The sequence below is a fragment of the Vipera berus genome (assembly GCF_964194415.1).
Source record: "Vipera berus genome assembly, chromosome: 11".
In the NCBI taxonomy this organism is placed as follows: Eukaryota; Metazoa; Chordata; class Lepidosauria; order Squamata; family Viperidae; genus Vipera; species Vipera berus.
This window is the reverse complement of record NC_138214.1, coordinates 19022070-19049908: the sequence shown is the minus strand read 5'-3', so window position 1 is coordinate 19049908 and position 27839 is coordinate 19022070. Positions and strand designations below refer to the sequence as shown.

Below are 27839 nucleotides of genomic sequence, written 5' to 3'. Positions count from 1 at the left end.
AATTCTTTACAATTCTTTGCATTTGCCAAGGGTATCTCACAGAAAACAACAGAAGGAGAGCAGTGCAAAAATAATGGCATTAATTGCAGGTCAGTGAGGAAAGAGTCAGGTGAATATCCTCTGGACTACAGGCAGTCCTCAGTTTATGACCATTCGAAGTTGCCACGGACAGCCCCCACCCCCCTAAAGCTACTTACCACCTGGTTTCAACGTGATGGCCACTGAGAGCCCCTGAGGTTGTTCACCCTTATGTCTGACTGCATGGACCCCCCTTGCCATCTCCCCCATCCCCTCCACTGGGTGCCCCCAGGCTTGATTTCTACCCCCAGGCCCCACCCACCCAATTTATCTTTGGAAGAGCACTGAATTCCAGGAGCTGGGAACATGGCAGCCGTTTCCGCAATTGCTCTGTGTGGCTGCAGAACAAAGAGATGCGGGAGCCCCCCCCAGCTCTTCAGAAGAAAGTCAGGAAGGGGGAGGGGGCTATATATGTGTGTGTGTGTGTGTGTGTGAGAGAGAGACAATCAGGGCTAAGGCTTGCGGGGGGGGGGCAAGCAGACCCAAGGGAGGGGCAGGAAGTGCACCAAGAGGTGTCTCTGGGGGGAGGTTAGGGTAAGCAGTCCTGGGTCTGTGCTGGGCTTCCCTCACCCCTGAGGCACTCAGTGCTCCATTTAATGACCCACACAACTCAGGACTACTTAATATGAAAATAGCAATCTTTCTTTTTCCTTAGAGTAAAACCCGCATAGTTTGGGTAGGAGCCTTATTCCTACGCCCAGAATCCACAGTGCCCTTTGCTATGCCTGCTAATAATAAAATGCCAAAATGCAATTTACCCATTACAATACGATTCAGTGCTTCTATCTTGGTAAAAGTGATCCTCCCTGGGTTCAACGGGATTCAATTTCAGTTGTGTGTGCACAAAGTATGGCAACATTAGCAGAATCAGCTTCAGGATCTAGACCACCCAGTTTCTCCCATTTCACTGTGTGGGAGGAATTTGGGTGACAGGGGAGCTAGTTAGCTTTTGTGGCATTTTATAAGCGGAAGCCCACTTCACAGCCAGGGGTCACTGTGCTTAACGGAATGCAAGGATTTAAAAGAAACCTGCTTAAGTTGTTCTGGGTTTCCAGAAAGAGGAGCTGCTTCAAAAGGCCACAAACAGGAACCCCTCTTCCCAGGACGGCACTTTGAGCCACGGCTGTCCTCACTGTGTCCATAATACCAGCATCATTGCAGTGGTAGCAGAACACCCATCTTTACGCACACGAGTCCTAATCAGCCTTCTCAAGGCAAGATACGTCTACGATTCCCTCAAAAAGATTGTGCAAACAATAATCTGGATTATTGTTGGGCCAGCCCTGGCAGGAGCTCTTCTTAGCTCAGAGACATTGGGTGTGTCTCTCTCTCTCTGTGTGTGTGTGTGTGTGTGTGTGTGTGTGTGTGTTCAAGAGGCCATCTGCTGCCCTGCCTCCTTCGCGTGGCCTCCTAGGTGAAGTTCTCCCATTGGGCTCAAGAGCTGCCTACCATTTATAACTCTGGGACGAATCACTAGAACAAGACCCGAAGGCAACATGGCAACTCAAACCAAGGCAAAGTAATTCACGCCCTTGCCAGAGTTCGGCAGAAGAGAAAGCTGGGGCAAGAGGGAGCAAAAGAAGGCCTCCCAACTCTGCCTGTTTAAGGCGATTCTGGAAGACCAGGAGGGCTTTTGCCAGCCGCGGCTCTCTTGTGAATCTCAGGCCAACTGGACCGATTGCAGAGTCCGCAGAGGCTGATGGTTCAGAATCTGAAGTCCAAGGAGTAGCTTCTCAGGGCACGTGATAGCTGCATGGCCGCCCAGATCTGTTTCTGAAGGAAAGCTATTTCACAACTTTTTTTTTGCACAATTTGCTTGGAGACAGAAATATTAATTTAATACTAAGTCCTCATTGATTTTTCAGAAGGAATACCTGAGCGTACACTCTGGATCTGGGATACAGTTTACCCGTATGGTGGCGTCTGACCTCCGCCCTCTTCCCAGCTCCGCATGCAAGAGAGTCTCCTGGCTGGCAAACAGAGCAGACGGCCTATCACTGTGTGGTCTTGGGGTAAATAAAATCCACTTTTTGAAAAAGAAAATATTCCAAAAAACCCGGTCAAAAGAACCCCACTACTCTGAGATCCTCAGAGCTCTCAGCAAGTGAAAGACCAATTTCCCAGAGCAGAGACATAAGCGCCCAAGTCAGAGCGGAGGGGAGACGGGGCCTCAGCCCTCTGGAGGAGAAGCTGCTGCTGACAAAAGCGCCTCCAGGCGGATCAGAAGCCCAGCAGGTCTCGGCTCCACCATCCAGGCCTCCCAGAGGCACAAGCTAGGTTGAAAACCAGGATTCCCGCCTGGAGTAGAGCTTGCTTGCTGCCCCCAGGCACCCACTGGGGGAAGCGGGCAAAGCAAGGCCTCTCTGCAGACCCGGCCAGAGCAGCGGAGCCGCCGAGCAGCTGGGCGGGTGAGCCGGCCGGCCTGGGATCCTGCTGAACTCTCCTTCACATCAGCCCTGGGAATGTGAACTCCGGCGGGGCATTTCCTTCCTGCCTTCCAAGGGCCCTGGATGGGAGCCGGGGGGGGGGAGGGGGGGGAAGAGTGCAGGAAAAGAGGAGGGAGCCGGCCTTTGGCTGAGACTATCGGAACAACATTTGTTTTTGTAACTAGTTCCTCGGCCTGCAGAAGCCAAAAACAAAGACATTTGGGGCAGGGCAAATGGGGGAAAATATGCTTTTTTGGACACCAGCGTCAAAGGCTGTCCAAGCCACTCGCCCGGGCCAAGGGATCCGAGCCCGGCCCACGCTGCACAGTCCATTGTGTGGGACTGACGCTACCCTTTTTCATTGTAAACAGTTTGTCTGTATGGACACACAAATATACACACATCCCTGAACAAATACAGGAAGTTCTTGACATCACCACTCATTTAACAACCATTCAGTTACGACAGCCTCGGAAACGGTATTTTACAGCATGGTGAGCACAACTATCATAAAATGTGCAGTCACATGATGTTTTGGGTGCTTGGCCACCGGCTCACACCGATGACTGCTTGCCATGCTGTGCAATCACACAACTGCAATTTGAGACTTTGACAAGCGTCCTCTAAACAAAAGAACTTAGGTACTCCTGCATCTGCACAGATGGACCAAGACAAAGTTCTTCTCTGCTTCTTCCTTGAAGTTAAGCTTGCTAATTAGCTGTCACTAATGAACATTACTGACTAATGAACTCCTGCGAGTCCCTTGGACTGCAAGGCGATCAAACTGGTCAGTCCTAGAGGAGATCAACCCTGACTGCTCTTTAGAAGGCCAGATCCTGAAGTTGAAACTCAAATACTTTGGCCGCCTAATGAGAAGGAAGGACTCGCTGGAGAAGAGCCTAATGCTGGGAAAGGTTGAGGGCAAGAGAAGAAGGGGGCGACAGAGAAGGAGGTGGCTGGATGGAGTCACTGAAGCAGTAGGCCTGAGCTTAAATGGACTCCAGAAGATGGTAGAGGACAGGAAGGCCTGGAGGAACATTGTCCATGGGGTCGCGATGGGTCGGACACGACTTCGCAACTAACAACAAATACCCATAAGTACTCTGTTTCTTCATTCCAAGTTCACTTTCTTTACCCCTCCCTCAACCCCAACTGTTTTATATTTCACCTACCCACAAAGAAACAAAGAAAGGAACCAATCTAGCCAGCCTCACTCTGTCTCCGCCTCTATAAGAGCATCAACCCCCCCCAGGCTCTGAATTTTAACTGAAAGATCCTAAATTCCTCCTTTAAAATAGCTACACAGTCAAGTCATGTGTTTAAAAAAAAGCCTACATCTGACATCATGGAAAACTGTGAAAGAGGAGAGTGGGCAGATGTGGGCAGACTTTTCTAAGGACCAGCTGTTGCTTTCACAGGGCCTAAAATAAACGGCTTTCCCAATGTTTAATGCGAGCTATTTTACAGCTCAGTAATATAAATGCTCTTCTGTTCAGTGCAAAGAATGCACGCATCCTAGGAAAGGCTGACGTATCGCCCCTACTTGGGCACCGGGAAATCCTGTTCCAGAGGCCGACTGCAGACAGGCGTGGGAGATCAGCCAGTCTCTTCAGCATTTAAATGGGGCTTAAGGAAAACGCTGTCCGGTTGAACCAGGGAAGAGCTATTTCAGTGAATGCAGCTCCCCGGAGGGCTAATTGGCTATCACTTTTGTAGCAGGCAAAAGTCTATTATTTCTCCAGACATTTAATCACTTTCTACTTGCTCTAAGTCTTACTAAACTCCATATGGGGTCATGAGGGTGGTGGTTAATATCCTGAAAATACAGAGATGAGCTGATATATAAGGATTTAACATTTTTGGAAACTGGAAATGTTCTGAAATATTTGCTGAATTGTCAAAGCTTACTAAAGCAAAATAATACAGATATTACTGCCAATAGTTTCTATGTAGTATAGATAACCAAATTTTGCTGGATCTTTGAGAAACAAACAGTGGAGAAAAGCCTATGATGTCGAAAGCATTCACACAGACCAAAGAAGAGTCAAGGTTCACAAGAACTGGAAGACAAAAACTGGGTTAGGATAAGTTTGAAAGCAAGAGCGGAATCCATTCTTCCCCCTATTTCCTTCCTCTGGATCTGCTTCCGAAGCCTTGAGAAACCTTCTGCCCTGACCAAAGAAGTTCTCCTGCAGAATGAACAATCAGCAAGTTTATGTAGCCACAGGCTGCGGTGACTTCCTTCGCTTTGAAGGAAAGACAGTTCAAGGCTTAGGCAAATTGTGAACCTGGTTCCTTTCACAAACACATAGAAACCTCAATTCCAGCATTTCACAGGTAGCTGATACCAGACCAGATCAAGTCAGACACAAACAAACTCACAGCAGGAATACACCCACTCTCTGATTATCAATTTTCCTAGATTCTGACTTTTAGGAAGATTTTTACATAACCCTATGCTCTAAATCATAGGGTTATGTAAAACGCGGTGGCTCAGTGGGTTAGGAGGCTGAGCTTGTTGATCAGAAGGTTGGCAGTTTGGCAGGTCAAATCCCGAGTGCCGCGTAGCAGAGTGAGTGCCTGTTACTCATCCCAGCTTCTGCCAACCAAGCAGTTCAAAAGCATGTAAAAATGCAAGTAGAAAAATAGGGACCACTACGGTGGGAAGGTAACAGCGTTCCGTGCGCCTTTGGCGTCTAGTCATGCCGGCCACATGACCACGGAGACATCCTTGGACAGACGCTCGCTCTTCGGCTTTGAAACGAAGATGAGCACCGGCCCCTAGAGTTGGAAACGACTAGCACGTGTGTGCGGGGGAACCTTTACCTTTACCTTATCTATGCTCTAAATCTAGGAAGAGAGCGGCATAGCGTGAGCTTTCGGCTCCATAAGTTCTTTCCATGGAGGGGGCTGCCTTCTTTCCAAGAGGAACCGCATCTGAGCTACCAAGCAGAAGAAGAGATAGCTCTGGGTTCCTTCCATGGCTCCCCCCGTGCCACAGTCTTTGTAGCCCCACTTTATTTACCGGAGGAGGTGGACAAAGGCAAAGAAGGGGAAGAGGTGGGGAAAGGGGCAACTGTGTCTCCTGGAGTAAAAGGAGTCACTGCAGAAGATTACCTAGCCGAGTCCAAGGGAGGGGTCAAACGCATCAGCAGCTTGGAATCGTTACACCCCCATCAGAGACCCAGGTCCAGTCCTCCCCCGCCTCCTTGAAGTCCATTGACTTTTATTGGGCGCCAATTTAGTAAATTAGCTGCTTGTGTGTAGGTTGCATGGAATAAACCTGTAATGCCTTTGAACTCTATTGTGGCTCCTGGTTTCCTGTGCCTCACACTTACTTCATTCAGCAACTGGATGACATCCTAACTGCTGAAATGATCCGTGCAGGATATGCAGTTCAGAAACAATAAGCAGTGGGAATCACTTTTAAGACAGCAGAAGTATGCAATGCATTCAGAGTTCAAGCCCACCTCTTTTGAGTATTTAGCTCAGGACAAAACCAAGTGTTTCTTTTTTTAAAAAAATATTGGAATGCCATCACGGTCAACAAAATCTTCCTTATAAGAACAGTGCAAGAGTGGAACAGATTCATAACAGGGGTGGTGGGCTCTTCAAGATGAGGCTGTACATCCATCAGTCAGGGATGCTTTAGTTTGGATTCCTGCATCAAACAGAAACTAGAATTTGTTGGCTTCTATGGGCCATCTAGGCCAGGGGTAGGCAACCTTGGCTCTTTTTATGACTCGTGGGCTTCCACTCCCAGAATTCCTGAGCCAGCCATGCTGAGGGGAAAGGGAGAGGTTTCCAAGCTGAGCCATGCTGGCTCAGGAATTCTGGGAGGTGAAGTCCACGAGTCATAAAAGAGCCAAGGTTGCCTACCCCTGATCTAGGAGCTAAAACAACTTGAGAAAAGACTCTAAAATTGTCCTAAAGAAGATATTTTCTATTGAAAGAATTCCACATCATCTCCTCTATACTTTCAAAGACATCTTCAACCTTTTGTGAATGTATATGACACATTATGGCTCCATGCAAACACACGTACGCACTTGCACATCACAGCATATCTCCCCCCTCCCCCCGATTCCATAAACTATTCAAATAACCAAGCTGTCCAGTTGCACCTAATCCTATTCCTGGATCAATGACATCAGAGAGACCACCCTTCAGTGAAGCCACAGCTGCAGATCATTTGGCAAATAAAATATCTACATGGAGATCCAGTTTCAGGCCATTTCCCTTCTCCTGGCAATGTAGAGGACTGTTTCAAGCAATGAAAGTGGGAAGGCAAAAATGCCCACTTTTTTGCAACTATGCAAAGGTGACTTGCTCATGTGAGATTACAGCATGTGAAGAGGGCTTCAGCCTCTGTTCTTGCCAGCCCAACCCAATCCTCTCTTAGGGGCTGCCAGCCAGAGGACTGTGAAGGTGAGTTCCCATCGCAACCACCCCACAGCTCTGGGAGCCTCTCCGTGGCTGACTTCAGCTTCTGCTGGAGAAACATCCCTTTCTGCCCACTCCATCTGAGGCAGAGCTACCAAGAGGGATGATAACCATGCTCAGAATTGGACTGGCTATGTTGAATGACAAAGCAGCCCTGGTTCAACAACTTTTCATTTATGGACATGCAGATACGAATATGATCAATTTCTTTAAAAAATAACCCATAACAAATAGTCACCTTAGGCAATGGAAGTATGAAGAGTGTCATCTTAGCTCAAGGGAAATCTAGGTATGAAATGTAGGCAAAGGAGACTAGAGAAATTTATCTGCCTATTATAATAAAAAGCAGATAAGCATTTTATCTGTTTACCAATTCAACTTGCTCATGAAAGGTAACTGCAGCATTTTACCTAAATTTCATTGAGGACCATAGTGATTGAAATCCTACAAAGGGTAGGATGTGTAGGAATGAAAATGAAAAAAGGCAAGGCGATATCCCCACAATCACAATGAAGCCTCTTGGCTGGAATAGCCCCACCCTATTCTGTACTTGCAATGGCTCAGCTCCTCCAGCAACCAGACTGCCGGGTTCAAAATCCTCAACCATACGAGGAAATCCAAAAAAAGATCAAATCAAATCAAATCAACCTTTATTGTCAAAGTACAACATGTGTACAATGAGATTGGCTGAGTCTCCTTTCGTGCACACACCCCCCAACTCACAGTGACAACAAACCCACCATCTTATTACACTATGTGAACTAATTGCATAACGCGCCGGCCCCGCAAGTCTGTCATACATGGAGTTATTTCCCATTCAGGAGCCTGACAGCCCATGGATAGAAACTGTTCTTCAGCCTGTTGATGCGGCTGGCTATACTCCTGTATCTCCTACCTGATGGTGCTCCCAAAATGATGTCACATTAACTAAAATGCAAAGTCTTAGAACACAGAACAACAGGAATGGAAGGGACCTTGGCGGGCTTCTAGTCCAATGTCTTGGCAAGTTTTGTAGATCTAAAGGCACTCTTCCTCTCTTTAGATTTTTTTTTATGACAAGAGGGACTTAATCAACGAGATGCAAAGGCTACTCTTCTTGAATCAGGAGTTACAGGAAAGTGCTTTTGCGGCTTGACTGAGAAGAAGAGGATCTTTAAACAAGCCTAGAAATATAATACTGCTTTATACCATGCTAATGAGGCCACACAGGGAACACTATGTCCAGTTTTGATCACCACAATAAACAAAAGATGTCGAGACCCTAGAAGAGTACAGAGAAGAGCAACAAAGATAAAGAGTCTGGAGGCTAAACCATATGATGGTTAAGGGAACCACATATGCCTAGGCCAGGGGTCTACAACCTTGACAACTTTAAGACTTGTGGACTTCAGCTCCCAGAATTCCTCAGCCAGCATAGTCCATAAATTTTAAAGTTGTCAAGATTGCAGAGCCCTGGCCTGACCAAAGAAGAGAAGGTGTGATAGCCATCTTCCCATACTTGAAAGGATATCACAGGGAAGACGGAGTCAACTTACTCTCCAAAGCACCAGAGGCCAGGACAAAAAGTAATGGGTAGAAGCCTGAGATGTGTTTGAATATTAGTAGCTCGGGTTGGTAGTTGGGCTGTTGGTTTAATCTCTGAGCATGGTGATTTGGCTGCAAACATTTCATCTCCATTCAGGGAGACATCTTCAGTGCGCTTTGAATTGTGTGTAGAAGCCTGTTAATGCCCAGAACTTTTCTGACAGTGAAACCAGTTAATCGGGGGGAAAGCTTGCTTCCTGGAGCCATGGGTGCTCCATCTTTGGAGGTCTTCAAGAAAAGATTGGACGTTCATTTGTCCAGAATGGTGTAAGGGCACCTCGTAGCAGACGTCCAACTCCAGCCAGCCCTATGATTCTTATGTTCTATGATTTCTACCATCAGCTTTTCTTCTAGGACTCCAGGGCTAGACTCCAAGCTTAGGAGGAACACACTGTAACAAAGCCCATATTTGCAAATGAAAGGGTGTAAACAGTTTTTACGGAATCAACACTCAGGCAGACTTTATGCTTCAGAATGAGATCTTCTTCCCATGGCGCACAGAATGGGAACACAATCTGCCTTGCTTCCCCAAAACGTGGAGCCCCCGAGTTGGTTTCTTTTTCTTAATCAGGGCGTTAGGCTGCCAAGAGGGCCCCTTCAGACTAGAAGAGGCAACCGTGGAAGGTTTGGAGGAAGGCATCTCTTTGAGCTCCTTCCGTAGCCCCAAAACTAGAAGCCTCCTCCCTCTGTGGCACAGGAGGGCATCAAAAGACAAGGTCGCTTTGGCAAGAATGCAAGGAGTCTTGCCAAACAGGATGCGCGGGGGACCAGATGGCCAAACTGACATCCTGAAAGCAGGCTTAGGCATCTGGGCTAGCCGGACTTACTGGCATCAGTCCATCCCTGACTCACCAAATGTACAGAGAAGGGCGACTGGAGCTCGGCTGAGGAACCCACTCCAGCCGCTCATATGTGAGATTGCTCCTGTACGTTACCAAGAACCCACTGGGTGAAGGTGGCACAGGAGCCAACCTCCTTATTTACCTGACCTTTTTATGTGCCACTCTGCTCTCCACAAGCCAGCCAACCGCAGCATAGCAAGGCCCAAGACCTCCCAGCCCCCTTTCCCTCTGCAGGAAGGAAAAGGGCTGGGTCCCTGCAGGATCAGCCAGGATGGACCTTCTGAGGAGGAGTCTGGCTCTTTTCAGTTCAGTTCTGGAATTTTTTTTTAGTTTTATTTGGCTGCCTTTTAGGAAACCGCCGAAGCCTTTAAAGAAGAGATCTGTGGAGGACAGATTGCTCCACCGACTTTAAATCTTTCGGCTGGCTCTCCTTCTGTCTGAACAAAGCTGTGTTTAAGATTTTAGAAATCATGCAAGTAATATTTTTAGCAATTATTTCCTGTTTATAAGCAGCTTTTTTAAAAAAAATTTTTCCTTTAAAACAGTTCCAAGGTAAGTCCAGGAGAGCTGTTTTTTTAATCACTTCCTGTTTTAATGTCAGGGAAGCCCAAGGGGGCAGAGGGCATCTTCCACTCCAAGAACACACCGGGAGCTGCAATAAACATCTTGAAGCGCGCATTCCTGTGATGCCTTACTTATGTTTTAAACGTGAGCTGAGTGTGGAACAATAAAGTTGCAACAAGAAAAGAAGCTGGGCAGGACCTGGCGGCATTCCTGAGCCCGCTGTAGCTAATAGTCCCCAGACTGAGTTGAGGCATTGCCGAAAAAACCTGGCTTCTCAGGTAACCTCAGGCTGCAGGGGAGCAGAGAGGGAGAAGCTTCAAACCTGAAGGTGCAGCCAGAAGACAGGAACTTTTTAAATACAAGAAAAATCCCAAAGACCTAGCTTGTAGAACCACTTTTAGCAACCAAGAGGAACAAGTAAAAGAAACAATGATAACGTGGACAAAGAACTTTGGACATAATGTAGAATTTAAAAACTGGCAAAGTTTGTGGGAAAGAAATGATAAATTAACGAAAGCAGTGGCATATAAAGAAAACTTATGTAAAATGTTTTACAGGTGGCATTTAACAACAGTGAGATTAGCAAAAATGTTTAAAAATACTTCAAACAAGTGTTGGAAAGGCAAGCAAAAGCTAGGTACCTATTACTATATCTGGTGGACATGCCCTAAAGCTAAAAGATTTTGGTCAAAAATACACTTATGATTCGAGAAAGTGACTAAAAAACAAATAGACTTTAAGCCAGAATTATTTTTGTTAGGAATAATAGGAGCAAATTATGAAAAAGTCTGTATATATTTAATTTTACATGTACTAACTGCAGCAAGCATTGCATTGCCCAATATTGGAAAAATGAAAACTTACCAATTGAAGAACTAATTAAGAAAACTTTAGACTGCAGAAATGGATAGATTGACTTTAAAGATAAAGAAGATTCAGTGTATTTTAGAACATGAGATAATTTTTATCAACGGCTAGAAAAACGAGTTACAGAGAAAGGACTGTGATATGTAACAATGAATATATACTAGTAAGAAGAAGACTATTGAGCGATTAATTAACATAGTTTAGGATAATTATTATTGTTTTTTTAAATACATGGACCCAGACAACGTGCTGTTTGCTAAATATTAAGAATGTTATTTTAAAAAACCTCTTTTCAGATAGCTTGAAAAATACTGAACTCTCCAGATCCGCTAAGAAACCACTGGCTCCCCACCTGAAAGGGGGGGGCGAGTCCATCTGGGTTCATTTGACCATTCAGGCCAGAGAAATCCAGGGTCCCTCCTGGCCTTGGCAGTGGAAGGCAGTGGAAGGGAACAGAACTTAGGAAACGGATGTGGAAATGGGATCACTGCAAAATATGATGACCGGGATGGACAAGAGGAGAATATGAGTGGAATCCATGAGAAACACGTTGAGTCACATCTGTAACATCAGGAGCCATCAGTGCGGAAGGGCAGGGCAGGTGACTGCGGGGGGAAAATCAAGCGGGAGAGGCTTGCTAAAGGGCCGGGAAATGATCGCAAGTCGGATGGTGGACAGGCACCAACTTTCAGTCCACAGTGAGCGAAAAGCTCACGCAGGCCAGGGGCTCTGACAAAGGGCGGGTTATTTTGTTCATTTGGTTGGCTGAGTATTTTTCAGTAGTCTTGGAATGTTTTCATTAATTCACACGTCACTTTAACATACAAGTTAATTGCACTAAGGTTGGAAGGCATCACAGTGTTTCTTTTTCTTCTCCTGCCCCATCATTTCTCAGTTTTCAAAAAGAAAAGAGCATGTAGAACATTTTCCTTGGAAAAGTACATTGGAAGTTTATGTTCTTCTGCAGGAAATAATGCTGCTGCAGCTGCTGGCAGTGCCAAGGGCTTTCCTTGCTCCTCTGCAATCTCACCAATTACATCCCCCCCTTTCAGAATTACCCATTTCTACCATAGCACAGAACATGGGAGAGATGGAAATGCATGCAAGTCAGAAGTTCAGCCTTAGAGGAAAATGGTAGTTGCCACGGATGACCAGTCAAAAGGGAAAAAATCCACCCGTAGGTGTTCTCCAGACGATGCAATGACGGTGCCCATTTTGCCTGGCAAATCTGCCCATCACTCACGTGCTGCCAAGAAGAACTTGCTGGTACAAACTTCTGCTTGCAACACAACAGGAAGGGAGGTTAAAAGGAGAATCATAATTCCTTTTAATGAACTTTCTGGGCAAGCAAAGAACAACCTAAAAATGGCTACCAGATACATATTAGCATTCTGGGTTAAATGGCACATTTTGGATTCAAGTTAGTTCAGAGAAATGTTTACTATAAAATGTCTCCAAATACCAAATATTTTGCAACTGTGCCTGTATATCTAACTTTTCCTAATGATTCTCCCTAGCATAATATCTCTTTCTACATAACTTTCAGGTATATATTTTTGTGCACTTTTTTGATGAAGAGGTACAGTTTTTTAAAAATCAAAGTACAGGATTTGAAGGATAATTGAATTTGACAACTGCCAAATGCTCACCTTCAACACAGCCTCAATTCTTGTATCTCCTTCTGGATACGTGTGACTTTTCCCTCCCACTCTCAGTGGCACTTATGTGTCTTAAAACAGGGTGGATCTGAGAAATCCTAAACTCCATCCAGATTGGAAGAACAAGAAGCCACCCATTTTTGCCACCTGCCCTTCTAGGGAAGGAAACAGACTTGCTCCCAGCAGCCGAGATTCGCTGGATTGGCCCCGAGAACAAGCAACCTGTTCAGTCACATCCCTGCTGACCGTTTTCCACAAAGGGGCCATTTGTTGCTAGAGTGCAGCTGGCACCCGCAGGACAGAAAAGCAGCACAATCAGCTTAAAGCCTTCTGCTAATCAAGTGCTGTACAATCGTCCCAGCAGCGGAGCAGGCCCAGTTCCAGCTCTTGAGCTAATGAACTGAGTTGCTGGCATTGCCGGCAGCCAACCTGCTCAAAGTCAACGGCGGGGCTGATGTGCCCTTCTGGGACGAAGGAGGCAGCCAACAGCAGCAACTGGGTGAGGGGAGAACAGCAGGAGCTCTAGGAAGCCTACTCAGGACGGGATGGACATTGTCCAACCACGCACCGCCATCCTCTTTCCTCAGTAACAGGATTCCCTTCAGTGGTTCCAGGCAACACGGGAGAAAGGATTCTTTTGCACTTCTGCAGGAAGGGAGGGGAACGAAGAACCTCAGAAGAAAATTAATGGTGGCTCAATGATAAATCATTAGTTTATCTTTAGTCAGGAAGTGAAAGGAACTTATGCAATCTCCTTCCTCAGAGTTTTGCATGTTTCTCTTTCTTACTCAGCATATTTCCTTCAAGGATACTTTGGGGATATAAAATCTAGGCTTGCCAATGATTCTCTTCTAGAATTCCGGCCCAAGCAAAGACACTTCCGAGCAGCCCCACATTATCAAGAATGGAACTTCCGTGTTCCAATGTACCCCAAGAAGATTGGCTGGGGGTCAAGGAACCAGAGCTAGCTTCGAATGAGGTGGCCTGGAAGGAGTAGGTAGGATTGGAAACACATCAACATTCTTAATTATATAGACATCTAAATGATCAGAAGTTATTTCCTAGCACGGTTTTCATTTTTCCTTCTGAGATAATGAAAAAAAAGATTGTAACAAGAACTTTTGAGGGATTTTGCCAGGTTCTGAAAAGTTGTCTCTGGTCAGGCTGTAGTCACTATCAACTGCCACTGTTATAATCTATTATAGTCAACTTTGCTAAACTGCTTTCTAAGAAGACCACAGTTAACTCTGCACCAGCCATTTAATGGAGGAGACCTTGCTTCATCCAGGGAACCAGCAAAACGGCTGGAAATGTGAGAGCCCAGCTGGACGAAGCCCAAACTAGGAGGAGCTCCAGCCTCTCTCTGTCCCATCTTCCCTTTCAGAAAAAATGAACAGGAATAACTGCCAAGTTTACCTTTCTTGCCGAGAAAGTGCCTTTAAAGAATGGTTGCTGGAATGGGGTATGGCTAGTCTACTGAAAAGAAGGGCTAGGGGTGACATGATAGCAGAGTTCCAGTATTTGAGGGGCTGCCAAAATGATGAGGGGGTGTGTGTCAACCTATTCTCCAAAGTACCAAAAGGCAAAACAAGAAACAATGGATGGAAACTAATCAAGGAGATAAGTACGGTAATCTAGAACTAAGGATAAATTTCCTGGCAGTTGGAGCAATTAACCAGTGGAACAGCTTCTCTCCAGAAATTGTGGATACTCCATCACTGGAGGTTTTTAAGAAGAGATCAGACAGTCATTTGTCTGAAATGGCATAGGGCTTGCTGCTTGGACAAGGGGTTGGACTAGAAGACCTCCAAGATCTCTTCCAACTTTGTTATTCTGTTACAGTGGGAAATCACTTCTTTCTGTCTGTGTACAATAGGAATACAGTAAAAAGGGTTGCACAACCATAAATAGTGTTATGCAAACACTGGCAAAATGTTACTGGTATGCACAAAATTCCTTACTGGCTCCAGACCCGTCTGTGCATTTCACAATCATAATTCCAGATCTCAGGTCACCTTTTCCTCTACTATGCAGATTATTAAGACACATAATATTAACTAATATCAAATTTATGAAGACCAGCCAAATCAGAATAATCAGAAATACACTCTCTACCTTGCCATTCTTTTATTCTAGTGATCACTGCCAAAGTAATAGGTATGAGAACCACTTCAATGGCTAGCGGAAAAGATAGATTCCCAGAAAAGTTTTTTAAAGGATTTCATTTGGTAAAATTTTAATAAAATAAAGTATGTTTAGCAGCTTCTATGTATGCGGTTAATGGAGCTTCTCCAGAAAATGTGAGTATCAGCTGCCTTTAAAGAAATAAGTGACCCCTTTTCTGAAAGAGTCTAGTAGAGTCACAACTTAAGATGGCACCCGCACCTTTACAATTAAAATTCATGTCAGTTTTTTACTTTTATGCTCTCACCAAATGGGTTAAAGAGGAATTGAAGACTTATGCTAAATCGGAGGAATATCACCTTTGGGAAAAATTGCTCTGAATGTATCTTCCTGTTTTCAGAAACCCCAGGTATTTGGGCATGTCCAGCCTCCCAAATCCAAGAGATGAGAAGCAGAAGCCCATGAAATGTTTAAACAGAAACTGCATTAAAGAGACTCCTAGATGTAATCAAGGGATTTCTCTTTTTAAAGACGTGAGCAGAGGCTTTTAATCAAAAGCAGGGGTCTCCAAATTTGGCAACTTTAAGATTTGTGGACTTCAACTCCCATAATTCCATGCTGGTTGGGGAATTCTGGGAGTTGATGCCTTAAGTTTGGAGACTCCTGATTGAAAGTCTCAGTTGCTGTGGCTGATCAGTCTCCTCTCTGTGGTTGAGGAATTTGGTCTTGTTCTGCTAGTGGATGCCCATCCCTGGAAATATATCAGGTATGGTAAAATAGTGGAAGGGGGGAAGAAGTTGAATGAGTGATTTTATTTTAGTTAATGAAATGGAACTCAAAAGAGCAAGAAATTTCCAAGGAAGTTCCAATATGCACACACACTTCCTGCATCAAAATGATTCAAAATGAGATGGTCAAGATGCAGAAACAGAATTAAGGTAAGCTAAAAAATTAAGAGTAGCAAATAAAGTAAAATTTTTAAAAACGCTCCAACTAATGTACAGATTAACCTACATGTTAATAAATTGGGCATAATTTACTGCAAGGCGCTGCTAAAGCTCTTCCTGCAGAATGGATTTCTTTTTTAACACCAGGTCTCTCCCAAAGTTCAAGGGTCCAAAGAAGAAGGGCGGAAACACTGCTGAAACCTGGGAGACAAATGCTGGGAGAAGCCACAGAGAAGAAGCCAGCAGAAGCAGCCAAGGAGAAGCCCGCAAGTGCTAGGCAGAAGGGCAGCCAAGTCACCTGAGAAAATGCAGTCCAGCCTCAGAGAGTCCTTTGGACTGGAGCTGCACATAAGCCGAGCTGGAACGATGGGCTTCTGGTGAGGTGCACGAATCACCAACCGTTCCCAAAGCTGAACCTGCCCCAAGCGGGGAACGGATGGGCGGAAGAGAAGGGCAGCGCTGCCTCTTCCCAGGCCTGGAGGCCAAGGCGCCTCAAGCAGGCTGTGGGTGTCCCAGGGCCATTGTTGCAGCAGCCGTCATCAACAAAGCGAAAGCAAAACAGGTTTCTCTCTGCTGCTCCTTCGAGTCAACTCCCCACACAGACTCCAAGCCCAGGAAAGCAGTGGGGGTGGGAGGCAGTCATCCATGCTCTGCTCAGGGGGAAGGAGACAACTGTGTGGTTTTCCTCTCTGTGGAAATTCCCCCTCTTCTCTAAAAACTCTGCAGCGACAGATTATTCACATTCACACTTCCTAAAAAAAGAGGGCCACAGACCAGCGTGATCCGCTGAGGACAGAGCCATGCAAACCACACATGGAGCTAGGCCTCTTGTAGTCAGTCAACCCATGGTTTGTTGGAAAGAGGGAGGTGATCAAGGAGAAACACATGCATGCATGCATGCGCACGCGTGCACGCACACACACACAATTCTCCCTGCAAAAGGCCCAAAAGACCAGAGATGCACATCGCCCCCAAACCTGTCATGATTCCACAAGTCTTTGAAAACTCGGTTTTACTCCCAGGTCTCAGGTTAGGCTGTTTATGAAGCCCCAGGCAGTGCCTTGTGATGCAGTGGCTTCTTTGCATGAAAACTGCATTCAGTTTTGGTCACCATATTATAAAAAAGATGTAGAGACTCTGGAAAGAGTGCAGAAAAGAGCAACGAAAACGATTAGGGTCCTGGAGACTAAAACACATGAAGAACGGTTGCAGGAACCAGGGATGTCTAGTTTAATGAAAAAAGGACTAGGAGTGACATGATATCAATATTCCAAGGGCTGCTCCAAAGAAGAGGGAGTCAAGCTATTCCCTGAAGGACCCAAAGGAACGACAAGAAGCAATGGATGGAAACTGACCAAGGAGAGAAGCAACCTAGAACTCAGGAGAAATTTCCTGGCAGTGAGAACAATTAATCCATGGAACAACTCCAGATGTTGTGGGTGCTCAAGGTTTTTAAGAACAGATTGGACAACCATTTGTCTGGAATGGTATAGGGCAGTTTCTCAGTTTCCGGCTTTACGGACCAGCGGGTGGGGGGGAGGGGATGGTTCCATGCGAGCTGCCAGCTGTTTCCGCAGCTCGGCTGCAATTCCTTTATGGCACACTTGTGGGCCACAGCCCACAGATTGGGGACCCCTGGAATAGGATCTCCTGCTTGTGCAGGGGGTTGGACTAGAAGACCTCCAAGGTCCCTTCCAAATGAATGAATGAATGAATCTTTATTGTCAAGGTACAACTATGTATACATTGAGATTAGCTGAGCCTCCCTTTGTGCTCCCACCCCCCAACACACAGTGACAACAAACCCTCCATCTTACTACACCATGTGAACCAACTACACCACACACCGGCCTCCCAAGTCAATCCTGTTATTCCATCATTCTGCTTACACGTTTAGAAGCCAAAGAGAGGAGGAGACCTACGCCTGGAGATAAGGTTTCCCAAGTTGAATCAATCAAGCTGAAAATGTTTCTGCTGCAATTTTCAAAGACGGGCTGGGCGACCAACCGCTTGTGATCCTAGAAATAAAGGAGAAGTCAGCCGCTTCCGCTGCAGCCATTTTCTCTTCTGCTAGGAGAGAAGGAGGCGCCGCCATTTCCCTTTTCCTCCCACAATGCAGGTGAAGATCCTGCCCCGGCTGGAGAGCAGCTCTGCTCCTCTGCGTTCCCACAACATGGAGAGCTGATCTCTTGTCTTTGTTTTACGAGACCCTCTGCTCCTCTTTGCCCCAAGTCGAGAGGAAAGACGTTCAAGCTGCTTCTGGGGAGAAAAGAGTCCAACATGGGAGCAGAAGAAGAGAGGGAAGGCTTTGGTGTGCCGGATGATGGGGTGAATGCCAGAGTTGCTCGGTGGTGAGATAGGTGGCACATAACTTTAATAAGTACAGGTAGTCCTCAACTTACAACAGTTCACTTAGTGACTGTTTGAAGTTACAATGGCACTGAAAAAAGTGACTTACGACCATTTATCACACTTATGACCATTGCAGCAACTCCAGGTCATGTCACTTACATTTGGATACTTGATAACTCACACTTGTGATGGTTGTAGTGTCCCGGGGTCACCTGATCCCCTTTTGCGACCTTCTGACGAGCAAAGTCAAGGGGGGAAGCCAGATTCCCTTAACAACCGTGTGGTTAACATAACAACTGCAGTGGCTCACTTAACAAATGTGACAAGTCATAAAATGGGGCAAAACTCACTTAACAAATTTTTCACTTAGCAACATAAACTTTGGGCTCAATGGTGGTCGTAAGTTGAGGACTACCTGTAAATGAAAAGTGCACCTCCACAGCCTGCGCGACCTGGCCAAGCCCTTTCCTAAAGGGTTCGGCGGCCCCCCAAAGCGGGCCTGTCTTTGGGACACCCTACAGCACACAAGCTCTCACGTTCCACTGCACGCACAAGAGAACGGATGTAAGTAACCGAGCAGATTCTGACTGAACTCGAAGGAAAGCTCCCCGAAGGCCAGAGCAGGTCCAGGGCAGAGCCAGCTGCCCACACAGCACACGCTACATTAATGGCTGGGCACGCCAAAGCCCGGCGTGTTCCCGTGCTTCCCACACTGAGCAACGGATTGCAGACGTGCCACGCTGGGGGGGGGGGCGAAGGAACTTCAAGGCAGCAACCCCAATGTGCTGCAACTGCACAGGGTGGTCACAAGCTGCGCCTGTTTCCCCCCACCCACCTATCATGTGCTTCTTGCTGTGATGAATGACAGGAAACCACATGGCCAGCCCTGAGCTGGGGAGAAGACCCTGCATGCAGAGCTGCCGATGTCAGGGAGCTGCCTCTGGCCCAACTCCGGCGGTCAGCCCAAAACAGGAAAAAAGCCTGCTCTGAAGTTCATCGAAGTTCGCCTTTTCTGAAGAAGACGTGTCAGCCAAAGTGCTTGATGCAGAGAAGGGGAATCCACAGCAACTGAAGACTGGCACAGCCCAAAACGGGTATTTTTGTCTGTGCCAAAACACATGACTGAAACTATCTATGGAGATTCTCAGTCATCCAGGTCACGGTTGTCCCAAAGCTGCTTTTTCAGGAGGCAACTGGACTTTGTTTTTTCTTTGAAGACGTTTCGCTGCTCCACACACATTCTTGGTCTCTGCGCTAAGATTGTCTAACTGCATGTTTGGTGTGTACGTCTAGCTATTGCAAAATTTAGTCTCTCCCCCACACAAGGAAAGCAGGTGAAGCAAGAACCTGGAAGGCACAAGAGAGGTGAGCAACGCTGTGGAAAAGCGGCAGCTGCCCTCTGTGCATGCTGAAGTCAGGCCCTGCAACCCTCGGCACTTCCAGGAGGCTCCTGTTGCTGGAAGACCGGCGTTGTCCCGAGGACACGCTTCCAGGTGAAGAGAGGAGAGCCCTGAGAACTGATGGCAGCAAGAGCCCCTTTTCCGAGGAAGCAGTTGACCAGAAAGCAGAGGCTGAGCATCTGGGCCGATTCAGGGGAAGGGCAGGGCAGATGTCCCAGCTCCCTTGCGTCAGGATCCCCACTGCTCACATCACTTCTGGAGAGAACAAACGTTGAAGCTGTTCGGACTGGATGGGCCTTCCTGGTGGCTTCTTTGCTGCCGCCCCCCCATCAAGGACTCTGAAACGGCCATGTCAGTAAGCAGCAGAAGGAAACCGGTTTTGCGTAAGAAGCAGAGGCTGCTGTCAGCCCTCTGGGAATGCTGGGCCGGCTGTCGGATGCAAGTTTCTTTTGGCAGAATGTTCCAAGGCTGGTTGGCTGTTTTCCTCAGCACAACCTGTGAATGCCTGCATACAAGGTTTTAAACCTAAACTTTCATCTTCATTTAAAACATTAAAAAAGAGATACACTGCCTCTGGCCGTGGAGGTGCCATTCTTAGCTATTTTACAGCAAACCTATTCAACCAACTAGTCCTCAGGAAAAACTGGGCTCTTTTCTCTGCCGCTTCAACTGGCACAAAGCTGGAGAACAGAAGGTGTGAAACATGCACACCTCGGGAAGCTCTATCTGATGATGGATTCGAAAAGGTCAGACCAGCCGTTGTTGGCTTAACCAAAGCAGCCTCCAGCCTTGGCTGGTCCTGTTGCCTCTCCCTTTATTCAGATGCCAAGCACAGGGCCCGATAAGCAGCTGATAAAATGGATAATCAGTGCCAGGAAATGTCCCCACGCCGCCTGGGAGAATAATGCATCATTATTGAGTGGCAGCGAAGATAAAACTCTGCCAGTCGTGCCAAAAGCAGCAGTGGATGGGGTGAAATTCTGAGCTGCCTGGTGCACAATCTTCCCCCAATCCAGCTCAGAACTCCTTCATTCATATCTTGGGATAACGTCCCGATTCCTCCTGAGCTCCTGCAACCAACAGGAAATACAGATTTGCCATCCAAGGAAAACAAAGAGGCGGACTGCCTCACTCTGTGCCAACCAACCAGAAGCTGCCACAGCAGCTGCCACGTTAAGTCCAGCAAAGTGACAGGGAGATGACTAGGAGGACGGGGGGGGGAATCTCCAGCCCCTTGACAGCTTTCTCCTTGTGGCTGCAGCCCCACTCTGTGCCATTTTTTCCAAGCCCAGGGACAGAAATGTCAAAACAAGGGTGACAGGATTAGTGGACGTTTATGCTAAGGCTTGTGTGGCTGATGCCCACTATACAAACCATGAGCCAGGACAAACATCCTCCTTGTTCTAAGCCCCAAAGAGCTCTGGAATTGGCCCAGCCATTTTCATACTGATCGTCCCTGGAGTTGTTCCAAAGAGGCTGATGGCAGCTGGTGAGAATGTTGCAGGTCAATTGCTTCAGATTTTAATCTTACAGTCTGGGAAGGAGGAGGATCAAAAGGGGCAGATTTTATTGACCCAGCTACAGAGGAAGAAAAACTTGGCTTCTGAGAAGCAGGCAACTGAAGAAAAAGAAGAAGAAGAAGGGAGCCAGTTTGGTTTAGCAGTTAAGACACCAGGCTAGAAGGGGGGGAGAGAACTGAGTTCAAGTTTCACCTTAACCACAAAAAGCCGCTAGATGCCTTTGGGCCAGTCCTACTTTCTCAGCCCAACCCACCTCACAGGATTGTTGTTGTGGGGAAAATAGGAGGAGGAAGATGGGTTGAGTATATTCACTGCCCTAACTTAGTTGTAAAAATTATAAAGAAGGGATAAAAGTATGAGCGGTGGTAGCGCAGTGGTTAGAATGTAGCATTGCAGGCTAACTCTGCCCACAAGTCAGGAGTTCGATCCTGACCAGCTCAAGGTTGACTCAGCCTTCCATCCTTCCGTGGTCAGTAAAATGAGGACCCAGATTGTTGGCAATACGCAGACATCTGCAAACCGCTCAGAGAGGGCTTTAACGCACTATGGAGTGGGTATACAAGTACTATTGCTATATAAACAATCAAATAAATGAGCAGTTTTAAAAAGGGTAGATGGTGTGACCCGAAGAGAACGCCAAAGGCAAAAAAAACACTGGCTATGAAACGTGGCCAAGGCCCTGCAGACGCCCCAGGCCGAGAGCCACTCTGGACAGTTGCTATTGCACCCCTTGGCGAGGCAGGCAACAGGGAAAGCATCAAAACAGATATTTTTAGAAAAAAGACTTCTAGGAAGAAGGCAAGGTTCCCATGGCATTACTCCGGTGCCCTACATCATCTGGAAATCCTGAATCATTTTCTTGAACATTCAAGATTGGAATTCCCCAACTCCAGTATACAGTTGATTACATGGCTGAATTCCCACCGTGGCTAACCTAAAATCTACATTTCTTTCATTTCAGCCTGCTGTTCCTTGCTCTATCCGAACTCCAGCTGCTTCCAGCTATTCTGCATAATGAAACACTGGAAAGCTTTTATGAGTATCACGGGAAGGTTTTGAAACATGCCTCTGATTTCTAACACCCAGAACCAAGATAACTTTAGAAGAAATATTCTCTGCCCAAAATTAAAAGGGACCTGTCTCTTTAAAGCTCTGAGTCCCAAATGCCTGCAGAAGTTAATATAATTATGTGCCGTGACTTTGACGGAGATGCAGCACAAGGAGGGTCATTGTGGCTCAATTATTAACTGGGCTGGGGGAGGGAAGACCCTTGACTTGATCGGAATGTGGTCTAACTCCGTAGCGAGGCTTCATTCAGCTGCTGCAGAAGGCAGCGAGACCGGGCACAAAGGTTAATGCATTCCTTCTCTGAGCTAGCCTTGGTCCTCCAGCAGTCATTCCCAAAGAGGTCCTTGCTCTCTGGAAGGTTAAATCCTGCTCACCAGCCTCTGTTTGCACTTCCTCCGGGCAGGAGGAAACAGGCTTAAAGAGCCAGGGGTGTAGAGCTTCTCCAAAAGAAATAATAATAATAATAATAATAATAATAATAATAATAATAATAATAATAATAATAATAATAATAATAATAATAATAATAATAATAATAATAATAATAATAATAATAATAATAATAATTTTATTTATATACCGCCCTTCTCCCGAAGGACTCAGGGCGGTGAACAGGGCAAGTATATAAAAATACAAAAATACAAAAGTTAAAAAAGAATTAAATACCCCCAAGCATATGAGAAAAGGGCAGCCTGGGACCTGTTCTCAAATGTATGAGGACTTGTAGAGCTACTCACCGACAAGGGAAGAAGGCATGTAAAGATTCTGCCCCCAAGGAGCCCATGGAAAAGCAAATTTGGGTTTCATTTCTCAGGGTTTAATGCCACATATTGGGACCCTCCCCTCCGTCTTCAAAGCCTGAACTATACTCATCTTTGAGTTACACCCTGGGAAATGGAGAGAGTGATTGGTTCTCTTCCTTCAGTTCAACTTTGGCAGGGAAGTTTATGCAGTTTTTTTAAAAAATCCCATTTACATCCCGCCCTTCTCCGAAGACTCAGGGCGGCTTACAATTTAAGTACAAATCAATGTGCTTAGCAATAGCCTTCATTCTATGTATATGCCTGCTTATTAGGGCTTTCGCCCCCCCCCCCCAAGCGGCATTATTACAAAGTCAGCTTATTGCCCCCAACAATCTGGGTCCTCATTTTACCTACCTCGGAAGGATGGAAGGCTGATTCAACCTTGAGCCTGGTGGGACTCGAACCTTCACTAATTGCAGGCAGCTGGTGTTAATAGAAAGTTAATAGAAAGAAGTTTTTTTTTGGGGGGGAAGAGAACACTAGAAAGACTTTTTAATATTTCTTCCTTTTAATGTTTCATTTCTTGGACTGTTTTTATTTCTTGGCTAATGTCAGTATAACCAGAGGAGTTTCTATTAGAATGCAACACCCACTAATCCTTGTACAATTGCTCTTAAATTAATGCAACACTCCGCATGATCATTCATAAAGGATTTGCAGACTAAATAAAACTTGAAATCACACGTCCTACCAGAAAAATTCCACTCAAGCACCAAATGATCACCAGTGTACGGCCAACTATCATTGTTGTATTTTAATTGGGCATTGGTTTAATTTTCTTTTAATTTTTGTACTGCTATTTATATATGCCCTGTGAACCGCCCTGAGTCCCTTGGGGAGAAGGGCGGTATAGAAATCAAATAAATAATAATAATAATAATAACTGCAGCTCAAAGCACTCCAAAGCCTGGCTGGGATTCGGATGGAGCTCAGCCTAGGAAGGAGCCTGGCCCACTTCCCGAGGGTGGGGCTGCCCAAGCAGGGGCTTCTTCCTGGGCTGGGCAGGATCCCTGGAAGCAACTGGCCCCCTCCAGCTGTAGCCTCTCTCCCTTCTCCGCTTTTAAGGAATCAGTGGACATCTTAAGGGATGCATGAACCTTCCACTTGGCTCCTTGCTTCCTCCTCTCATACAAACTGAATTTTGTCCCCAGTTAGTTTCAGAGCTGCAAAGGGGATGCTGGCTGGCCATTCCTTCTGCAATGCTTTTATCAGGAAAGACTGAGAATAGGTTTAGTTGGTATACCCACATAAGACTTCATGAGCCACGCTGGCTCCCAGGAGGCTCCAAGCACAATTCAAGGTGCTGGTTGTCACCTTTAAACCCTTCATGCCAAGGCTGGGTAACTCACAGGATTGCCTCTCCCTGGGGGCTTCTGTTCATCTCACTAGATCTGGCAGAGTGGGCAGATGTCCTGTGTGGCGGAGGGCCCAGAAAGCAGGCCGCCTCTGCCCTATGGAACGCCCTCCCCAGAGACATGCGTCAACCCTACTGGTCATTTCCAAGAGTAGGAAGAATCGACTCTTCCCCCAGGCGTTGGGGCCAGACTCTTGGTCGAGGATTATTAAGTAATTGTTTCCTCCTCCCATTCCTCCTCCTGCAATGCCAGGAGCCTTTGGAAAACCACATCTTCCATGGATCAGCGGCTCCCAGAGTCGGCACGAAAGACCACAGCCTGGAAGGAGAAAAGGACCAGCTTTTTCTATCCTTGAAACATCACTGCTGTTCCCAATAACTGGCCAGGCAAGAAGACAAAGGCAAGTTCGAAAAAAATGGTCCCCCTCCCCATAAAACAGATAATCCAAAATGAGTGGGAACAAGCCGACCTAATTCCAACAGCAAATGTGAAAGCCATCCCGGCTCCAACAAAATCTGGAAAAGCTTAGGGAGAGGTCAACAGATGGTCTTAGTTATTGATGGAAATTAAAATATGTTTTGAAAATGTGAAGAGGGCTGAACAAGAATACTCCAACATGGAAGACTGAATTGAAAATTAAAGTGCAGATATACGAAGCAAACATTATAAATGTTAGCGTTCAAGAAAACGTGATAGAAAGAAAATCATAAATACTTGAGAATTTTGAAAAATGGCAGGCCGCAGGTATTGATGGTATAGACAATTATATACTAAAATATGCTTGTGATTTGTTTGGGGAATAACTGTGCAATTTGCCAAAAGGGTGTGAGGATTGCGCTGGTGCGGGATGATTGTTCCCCTGTGCAAAGTGAAAGTGAATGCAAAGCCGAAGGGAGGTGAGTCTGTGAATTGTGCCTAGGGGCCACTGGAAGAATTCCACCTGAAGGTGAAAGAGGAAGGGAAACAGGCAACATTGGAGCAACCTGGGCTACGTTTCCTCTTTAGAAGGTCCCTGAGAAATGTGAGGATATAAGAAAGTTTACATCTGTTGATTTACACAAGCCAAATGATAAAGCAAATGCACTTGGATCACCAAATGTTTGATATAACTGAGAGGGTGAAAGTTGGTGGCTGAATGCAGTAAGAGGGATTTATGATGAAAATAAAGCACGTGTGAAAATCAATGGATTACTTAGCATACGATTCAAGCACATAGTAAGACAAGGATGTGTAATATTCCCTTGATGCATACATTTATGGTTAATATATAAAGAACACTTTCACTATTGTTAGAGGTCTTAGTTGGTGACATAAAAATACACATATTTTTGTATAGAAAGATGCTGTGTTGTTGGTTGAAAAGCTAAAAGTTGGAAATACCATCCAGAGAAGAAACCTTTTAACCTATCTGGTGGTTATGTAAAAAGATTCTGAAGTGGTAGAAATACACCAAAACATTCAAAAAGTTCTGAAACTCAAATTAAAATTAAAATCAAATATTTTTATTAGGTATGATCCCAGAAAAAATAAATGAAAAGTATCACAATGTATTAAGATGTATGCCAAGTGGGGCAATAATCAATCTTGGTACTACAATAAACATACAAGTAAATTCCTATTACATGAAAAAAGAAAGCATATTTTATGTACCTTACTTCCAGCTATAAGATCTATTGTTCAGTATTGTAAAGACAAACATATGGCCCCAACTATTCAGTGGTCAGTAGAATTCATGACACTGACAATTGACAAATCAATAACTTATCAATATAGATTACTTATGGATGAGAATGAATTAAGCCTTCCATTCACTCTACCACTTTATATTTGTATGTCTGGGAGTATATAGTATATGCTATATATATGTTTATGTTTCTTTTTTAAGCTTTTTTTTCTTCTTTTAGAAATGTTGTTTATTTTTTCCCCTTTGGTTTTTGTAGTTAGCTAATGAAAGAATAATAAAACAATAATGATAAAAAAGAGGTTACTTGACAGGGAAAATGATGTGAGCTCTCATGCTTGGGCAGGGGTGGGGGAGGGGTTTGAACTACATGATCTACAAGGTCACTTCCAACTCTATTATTCTAATTCTAATTCTAAGTAATAACTACAAGTTATACATAAATAGTGACAGACTGAAGCAGGTAGATAAATTGGCGTATCTTCAACGAATATTTACTAAAGATGAGGAAATACATGGAGAAATGCTAAGAAGATAATACAAAGCTAGCAGCTACCATATAATCCGTTGCAAGGAATCAATGCTTGTTATAAACTGTAAAATGGCTATTTGTAAAAGGGTCCTTCTGCACTCTGGGTTATAAGGAAATAAGGTTCACATTAAGAGCAGCAGGAAAATAAATTGGGTACAATGAGAGGGAATGGGCGAGTTAAGAAAGATGAGTGGTGAAACTAAAAGAGACAGGATCCAGTATGAATGGAATTGAACAAGTAATGAACCAAATACAGCATTGAAAGACGCATATTGAGGTACTTGGGACATGCAAAAGCAGTGAGGGTCAAATACGAAAACAAATGTAGGACAGAATTGGGAAGGAGAAGACAGACAAAATCACGGCTGGGCAGAGTTAGGAAGAGTAAACCTCTGGTCCCAGTGACCGACCCAGATTGGATCTTACAACATTATCCTGGGACACGTAGATTTGTCTTCATTCATCAATGGATTACTTAGCATACGATTCAAGCACATAGTAAGACAAGGATGTGTAATATTCCCTTGATGCATACATTTATGGTTAATATATAAAGAACACTTTCACTATTGTTAGAGCTTATGACAAAAGCCGTTCCCCCCAGGGACGGCTGAGGCTGTGCCAACAGGTGGGTCTCTTGGCAGCTGGCAGTGGGGAGAAGCAGCTCAGTGGGAACCGAGGCTTGAGCTCAGCCCCACCAGGCCTCTGCCACTGAGCCCCCCCCAGCAGTCCGTGCAGGAGCGTCTCAGCTGCCCATCTGCCAGTGCCGGCTCTGAGGGTTGCCAGAGTCCACAAGGATTTCACTTCACTTTCTTTCTACTTCGCTTTCGCACAGGCTGCTCGGCCAAGCGTGAGCTGCACTTCTGAAGGACCATTCGGGGGCGACTCAGTCTCCCTTCAAGCTCTATTGGGAGAATGAAAAGCCCCGAGTGCCACCCGTCTGTTTTAGGAACCCGGCAAGACACGGCCCACCCAAGAACTTCTCCTATTCTTATCTCTCTAAAACAGCCCTTACATTCTCCCGTGCACTCATCGTAGCACGCACAGCCTTAACCACGTAGATACACCAGCAAATCAAAGGGTTTAATATTAAAGGAGAAATTAGTCACGCAGCAGCCCAACATTAGGTAATAAACGGTGATCTTCCCCTTGAAAGTAAGTACCAGAAAGGATGAGCCGCACAGATAATCTTCCCTTTGAGGAAGTTACAGCTTAAATAAAGCTAAGAGTGGGAGACTTGCTCGCTCTCCAAATATGCCATTGAGACTTGATCCAACACTCAGGAAGGCAGCAACAAGCAGCAACGGGCTTCCCTGAACTCCCCTCATTTGCCTTCCCGTTTTGGGGGCCTTTCAGTCAGGACACCAAAGAGCCCGGCCGGCTCCTCAGCCACACCAGCCGGGCAGCACACAAACTTTCCAGCGGGCCGTGCGGAGCCTCTGGGCCTAAGGCCGGGCGAGAGACTCGCAGACCGAGGCCCCCTCGAGGCCCCGGGCTGAGGGCAGAGAGCCTGCGGCACTCCAGGCCACAAGAGCCCCCTGGAGAGCCTGGGCGTTCGCGGCAGTGCAAGGGCCTCCTCGACGGAAGAGCGGCCG

At 45.9% G+C, this 27839-nt stretch overlaps 1 protein-coding gene across 1 annotated transcript in view; it reads right to left on the bottom strand.

The window, feature by feature from the left end:
• Nucleotides 1–27839, bottom strand: part of STARD8 (StAR related lipid transfer domain containing 8) — a 56068-nt gene that overhangs the window by 27527 nt on the left and 702 nt on the right. The gene's annotated exons all lie outside the window — the stretch shown is intronic.